Here is a 6,717-nt window from a genome sequence, read left to right as displayed (position 1 = left end):
GGAATGTCAAGAAAACTTCACAGAAATATTTGGTGCAGAATATTAGAGAATCAGTGGGAATTTGTCCGCTTAACACTGAAAGTAAGAAGAGAATACCAAATAAAATGCATCATATAGAATATAAAAATGGACACAGGGACAATTGTAAGCCCAAGTCTGTAAAGATAAAATGAGGCTTGATTGTTAAAGCTCTCGTTTGGCAACATGAGGATTGGCTTTTAATGGTCAAAGGAGCCCAAGGAAGGATTTTAAGCATGTAACATGGGGAGATATATAATTTTATGAACCACATTTAACAAATGTGGTGACACTGGAGGAGAGGGAGAGTAGAGACAGACACAGAGATAATGTACAATATAAAAGAAATGGGGAGCGGGTTACCTAGTCGTCATGGAGGCAGTCTTGACTGAGGAGCTTGATTAGGAGGAACAGCTGGTGAGAAGGCATCACAAAGAGAAGAAGTAGTTGCAAGCCAAAGTTCAGGGTATGAAGAATGCTGTCCCCAAGATTGACAAAAGAGGAGGAAGCAACTTACTGAAAGATGTTGCTAAAGTAGAAGCAGAAGTGGAACAGAAACATAAAGAGAAGCTGGAGCAATTGAAGCTGACTTCTAAGGAGAGTAAAGTAGATTCTGTTGCTGTCAATATTTCAAACTTGGTTCTTGAGAATCAGCCGTTTCGGATATCAAAAGCACAAGAGAGATGGGACAAAAATGCTGCACTGGAAAAGGAGCGGGAAAGAAGGATAGCTGAAGCTGAAACTGAAAACTTAACTGGGGCTAGACATGTAGAAAGTTGAAAAACCTTGCTCAATCTTCGCAGCTAGACAGTTGGAAATTAAAACAGGTTCCACCTGATGGCCACTGTATGTACAGAGTCATTGAAGATCAACTGAAAGAACAGGACTGCAGTCTGACTGTGGCTGCCTTAAGATGTCAGACTGCTGGACTATATGCAAAGCCACATGGAAGACTTTCTGCCATTTTAACAAATCCTAGTACAGGAGATATGTATACTTCAGAAGAGTTTGGAAAGTACTGTGATGATATCATAAACACACCGCTGCGTGGGGAGGTCAGCTTGAGCTAAGAGCCCTGTCCTCACATTTAACAAACACCAATAGAGATAATACAGGCAGATTCTCCTCCTCTTGTAGTTGGTGAAGAATATCCCAAAAAAACCCATTAATACTTGTTTATATGAGACATGCATATGGCTTAGGAGAACACTACAATTCTGTTAAACGGTTGGTGAACACAGCTAGTGAAAATTGCAGCTAGTCTATAAAATGTTGCTGTTATGTTTTAGTACAGTGTGCTGATCTGAGTATTAATACCAAGTGTTGGATTGTTCTAAATGTTTCCAAAAAAAAAAACAACTACCTTAAATCAGTTTTATGGCAAAGCTACTAACAGGTTTTTAAAAAATGTGTCAAAGAAACTTTCACCAATGTCCCCTTAGTGGTGTTTTAAAAACACGTGTAAGTCCCTTGTGGAGAACATCATTTATAGACCAAGATGGTACCCTGTTTGCTGATATTTTTATTAAATATAGGATCCTGAACATTCTGTTCTGTGTTGAAATAGTTAAATTTTTTTTCTCCCTATTACTGAAAGCTTTCAGTAACCGTGTCAATGTAATTTTTCTTGAAGAAGTGAAACGACTCAGTCTCTGACATTGCAATAATGTGGTGATGGTGATAGCAAATTTAATGAATGCTTATAAATGAACGTGATTGCAGTAACTTTGGTGTTGATGGGATTAATGCTGTGACGCTTTTTATATAACCCCATCAAAGTGCAGCTACGAAGCTTGTTTTAATAAAGAATTTTAAAATATTTAAAAAAGGAAATGGGGAGAAACGGGACTAAAACAGTGATTCAACTAAGAGGAGAGACAGTACTGAGAGATACTTAGATGTGAAAATGGGTGAAAAAGAAAAGCTGATAATGTTTATAAGCTTTTTTACTTTGGAGGTTTAGGTGGATGATATGGCATTCAATAATATAGGAAAAATAAAAAAGAACAGATATATGGAAAAACAGAACAGAATATATGGAAAAGAGTGGAGAGGATAGTTCAATGGCAGTCATATAGGACACACTGGTAGAACATCTGGAAATGTCTGGCGGATTTCTGGAAATACAGATACGAATTTCAAAAGAAAGATAGAAAAGGAAAGTCACTGAGAGTAAGAGTAGAATTTAAAGTGAAAAGATTGGATGCTATGTCTCATGGAAAGCATTATGGAAACGAGAAGAGGATTATAGATAGATTCTTTAAAAATATTTCATTTAAGGTCAGACAAGAGATGAGAGGATGCTATTTTTTTAATGTCTTTATTAGAGTATAATTGCTTTACAATGGTGTGTCAGTTTCTGCTTTATAACAAAGTGAATCAGTTATACATATACATATGTCCCCATATCTCTTCCCTCTTGCATCTCCCTCCCTCTCACCCTCCCTATCCCACCCCTCTAGGTGGTCACAAAGCACCGAGCTGATCTCCCTGTGCTATGCGGCTGCTTCCCACTAACTATCTATTTTACGTTTGGTAGTGTATATATGTCCATGCCACTCTCTCACTTTGTCCCAGCTTACCCTTCCCCCTCCCCGGAGAGGATGCTAATTTTAATTCCAATCATTACATGCAGCTTACTCGTGTCTCGTTTTGTGTGCATTTATTATTTGTTTGAATTTTCCACTTTAGATTCAATTCAATTGACCAGTATAACAGACAAAAGCCTGAATTTGAATACCATTTTGATAAGTTGTACTAAATATTTTCAGATGAGTCTCAATATGAACATATATTAAAATATTATGCACACTGTTTTGCATTTGCATCAAGAGTTCTAACAATTTTGAAGAAAAGATAGAATCATCTACATAGTAACGTTACAAAAATATCTTCGAAAAACCGCCCCAAACTATTCCAGAACTATACAATACTGTGTTAAACATCTCTTCAGGGTGACCAGAACACAAATTCGAGAATGAAAATCTGGCAATCTGCCTAGAAGAATATAAATAATATGTAAATCTGTCTATGAAAAAACAAGACCTCTCTAGGTACACAGGTTTCAAGGAATATTTACCACTGGTTAATAGTCTTTCACATTTTTAATTTTCAGAGAATCTTAAAAGAGATTGGATACTTAGAAACAGCAGCCTTCCTATCTGGAGAATATTGAGAACAACAGCAATAAAATACAATGTCCCATCTGTTAATTAAAAAAGGAAATTTTAACTGAAATGGCTACTTTATATATATGACACCAGTAAGTTTAACTTTAACTAGATTAACCTACTGATCTAGGACATTGTAACTTTCTCCTTGACGGGTCACAATAGCTGGGTAATATTAACTACAGTTCCAGAGTTATTTTTTTACTCTTATAGTAGTAGACATAGAGAACCTTAATATTAAATGTCTTCCGGCAAGACATTTTCTAAGCCATAGCATTTGACACTGTTTTCCAAGTATTCTTCTGCCCAAGAAAATAATTTATAAGTTTTCTTTTTATATACCAGATTTTATATACCACATTGCCTCATTTGATACTCAAAACAACATATAGCATAGACAAATCTGATACAATTTTTCTTTTTTAGAGATGAGAAAACTGAGACAAAATAATAATAAAGATAATAATTGTTAGAACTAATAACTTTTCAAAACTCAAGCATGTTGCAAGTGCTGTGCTATGAATATTTCTTTACTAAATTGTCAAATCTTCACAGTCAACTATGAAGTTAATACTAATTTTATTTTCAGTTTCCAGAATAAGAAACTGCGTTTTATATAGAGGTTTGGGAAGCTTCCCAAGGTCACATAGCTAGTGAGTTTAGAAAGGGGACCCCACTAGATCCATCAGATGCTAAATTCCACATTCTTAACCATTGTTCTGCTTTCTAGATGTGAAATGTCTTTGGAGTAGTCTTTGTCGAGGAAGGGTAGTTCAGGAAAAGGGTAGAGAATCTGGATCATGCAGCAACTGTGAATCATTTCAAGGGCATATAACTACTAAACAGGAGAACTGGGATTGAATCCAGGTTCATGGACTCCAAATTGTGGGACCCTGGAATTCATATCTTCGCAGAGTACCCTAAACACTGACACAGTTGAGTTATGCAAATGACTGAGTTCACAGTCACTCATTAACTCCTGCAATTAGATAGAAGAGTAATTGTCAACTTTGGATTTTAAACTTTCACACCATTTAATGATTATTTATGCGGACACCTAGAGTAGTCAAATTTATTTTACACTGATGTGGATTCTATATGTAATTTAAGAACAATTGGCAAAATCTCACTTGAATACTAAGAAGGATTATGACAATATTGATAATATCTATTGAGTGTTTCCTATATTCCAAGAACAGAGCTATATTATTTATAAACATTATTTAATCATAAACTTCCCTGGGTATTACATTTTAAGTTTTATTTTTTATATATTTAAAATTTTAAGCGGCATCAGGTTTTCAAGGGAACAAATGTTCAGGAAATGAAATAGGGCTTCGAGTGTCAATAAAATGTCTAAGAGTTTTCCAGAAACAACAGATGGTGTTTTCCAACAGAGTCTAGTGAGACCAAACTGCTGCATGATGAAAATGTATTCTTAACATCCCTAGACTGAGAAGGTGACTAGCGCTGTGACATGCTCAACAGAATGGCTCAGCCCAGGCCTTTCCTGGACAGGATGCATTTTATCCCTGTGCTGGCTGTGCTCTTGAACCAGAACTACATTTTCAGTCCAGTGAACCCATGAGACAGTGTGCTTTCAGGTAAGTCAGCTATAAAGTTTGGAGAGTCTTGCATTTTGAAAAGTATTACAAAACAGTGTCATTATGAAGAACAAAGAGAAAACGTTAGAACACAGTCCTATCACAAGACAAAGGTACTAGAAAGGTACAGAATAACTGCCTATTTTTATTCAGTAGACAACTGCATATATAAAAGAATCAGTTTACTTACCTAGTAGTTGTAAATGACGTGGCGTAACGGCTTCTAAATGAAAATAATACTGTTGCTTTGCTGAGTGTACATGAGCATAATAGTCCATGGATTGTTTTCCCAGACAGTTAAATTAACTCATTGGAAATGTAGCATACTAAATGATTCTTCTAAGAAGTAACATGCAATCATATCTTTTCCAGGCTTGAGTAAATTCCCTCTGCCTGTACAAACTTTATATCTGTGCCCAAATATTATGTATCCATTTCTGATCACTGAACAGAACATAGACCCTGCATAACCCATCTCCAGTATTAGGTAAAATCAAGGAACAGCAGTTTTCTTCTTGCACAGCTCCAAGGGGTACCATGCCCACGCATCTTGTCTGTGGTTGTATTCTAAGGGATACTATATACATGGGGTATGTGAATGTATCCACTTCCCAACAAACTGTACGACAGGATCTTGCTCTCATCTGGTGATAGGAGAACAGTCTAAGGGAAGCAGATCTTTCTTGTAAGTGAAACGCAGAACCACCTTATTGAGCAGAACACCTTGCACTGGTTAGCAATCCCAGGGGAGGATCTGGCTACAAGGAGGATAGTAAAGATCATCCCTATGCTGACTACTAGGAATAGAAGTCCATACACTTCTGCCCATTGCACCTTGGTATTGAAATTGACCAGGAAAACACAACACAATCAAGCACTGGATGGAACAATGCTTTACTTCAAAGAGTAGAGACAGAACCATACCAGCTCCAATAGTGGGCATCAGTCCCCCATGGCTAGGGGATCTCTCCCCATAGCAACTGGCCTACTTAACTCCTCTCGTGCCACAGTGGAAGGACCCCATTCCCTCCCCGTGGAGAACAGGTATACTAGTAGGGTTGGTGAGGCGCCATGTTAAGGCACACGCTTAGGCAGGAAAAAGGAGTATACACTGAGCTTGAACACAGGGAAAGATATTCCTGTGGTAGGCAATAAATCCAGCACAGACTGTGAGAACTCTTTATCTCTTGGTGAGGAAGTGTTCCAGGCCCTAGGTCCATTTTTACGTGGCCTACTGGGGCATCAAAAGACTGCATGCACCAGATTGCCTTTCCCAACACAGCTCAACCCCATCCCATCATCATGGCCTCCCTGTCCCAAACAACGTCCTCAGGAGTGAAAAGAAATCAGATTTCCTGAGTGAACTTATCTTACCTTATCCTCACCCCCACTACCTAATATTCTAATCCAGAGACCATGCACTGATGTCTGCTCTCCATCTGGGGACTGAATGATCACTCAGGCTTGCTGTACAGGGGATTCCTCTATGGAGTTGGACACTGGAGCAAAACCTCAAAGCAGAGTCCAGCAGACAAGCTAAACTGAAAGGTAGATTCCAAGGATGGTGCAGATTAAACAAGATTAGGAGCATTTAGATTCAGAGTCACCATTTGCTCCAACGGCAAGGTGGAGATACACTTAAACTATGAGGACAGGCACAGTAGCCTCTACTGCTGCAGTCTTCCCAATCCTACTTACGTGGCCATGTCCCTAGTCAGTACATGGACCAGCCTCTTCACCACACGAGGAAGGGGTGGGGTGCCAGAGGGCTCTACTAGTGCTTTGCTTAGGAATCACAAGTGACAGAAATAAAAACCAAATGTGAAACTCTATCTCACTTCTTAGAGTTGATTACTATGCACTCTTGTAGTCTGAAAGCATTACAAGCTAGATAGCAGGTTTATAAATATTATTTAGCTGGTTTA

General features: G+C 38.1%; 1 pseudogene; it reads left to right on the top strand.

Annotated features, from left to right (window-relative positions):
• The first annotated feature begins 390 nt into the window (after positions 1–390).
• On the top strand, positions 391–1,335 carry LOC116754710 (annotated as a pseudogene).
• Positions 1,336–6,717: the final 5,382 nt, after the last annotated feature.

Source organism: Phocoena sinus, chromosome 5 (genome assembly GCF_008692025.1).
Source record: "Phocoena sinus isolate mPhoSin1 chromosome 5, mPhoSin1.pri, whole genome shotgun sequence".
Taxonomy (NCBI): Eukaryota; Metazoa; Chordata; class Mammalia; order Artiodactyla; family Phocoenidae; genus Phocoena; species Phocoena sinus.
The sequence above is the reverse complement of the archived record's forward strand: the minus strand, read 5'-3'. Positions and strand labels throughout refer to the sequence as shown.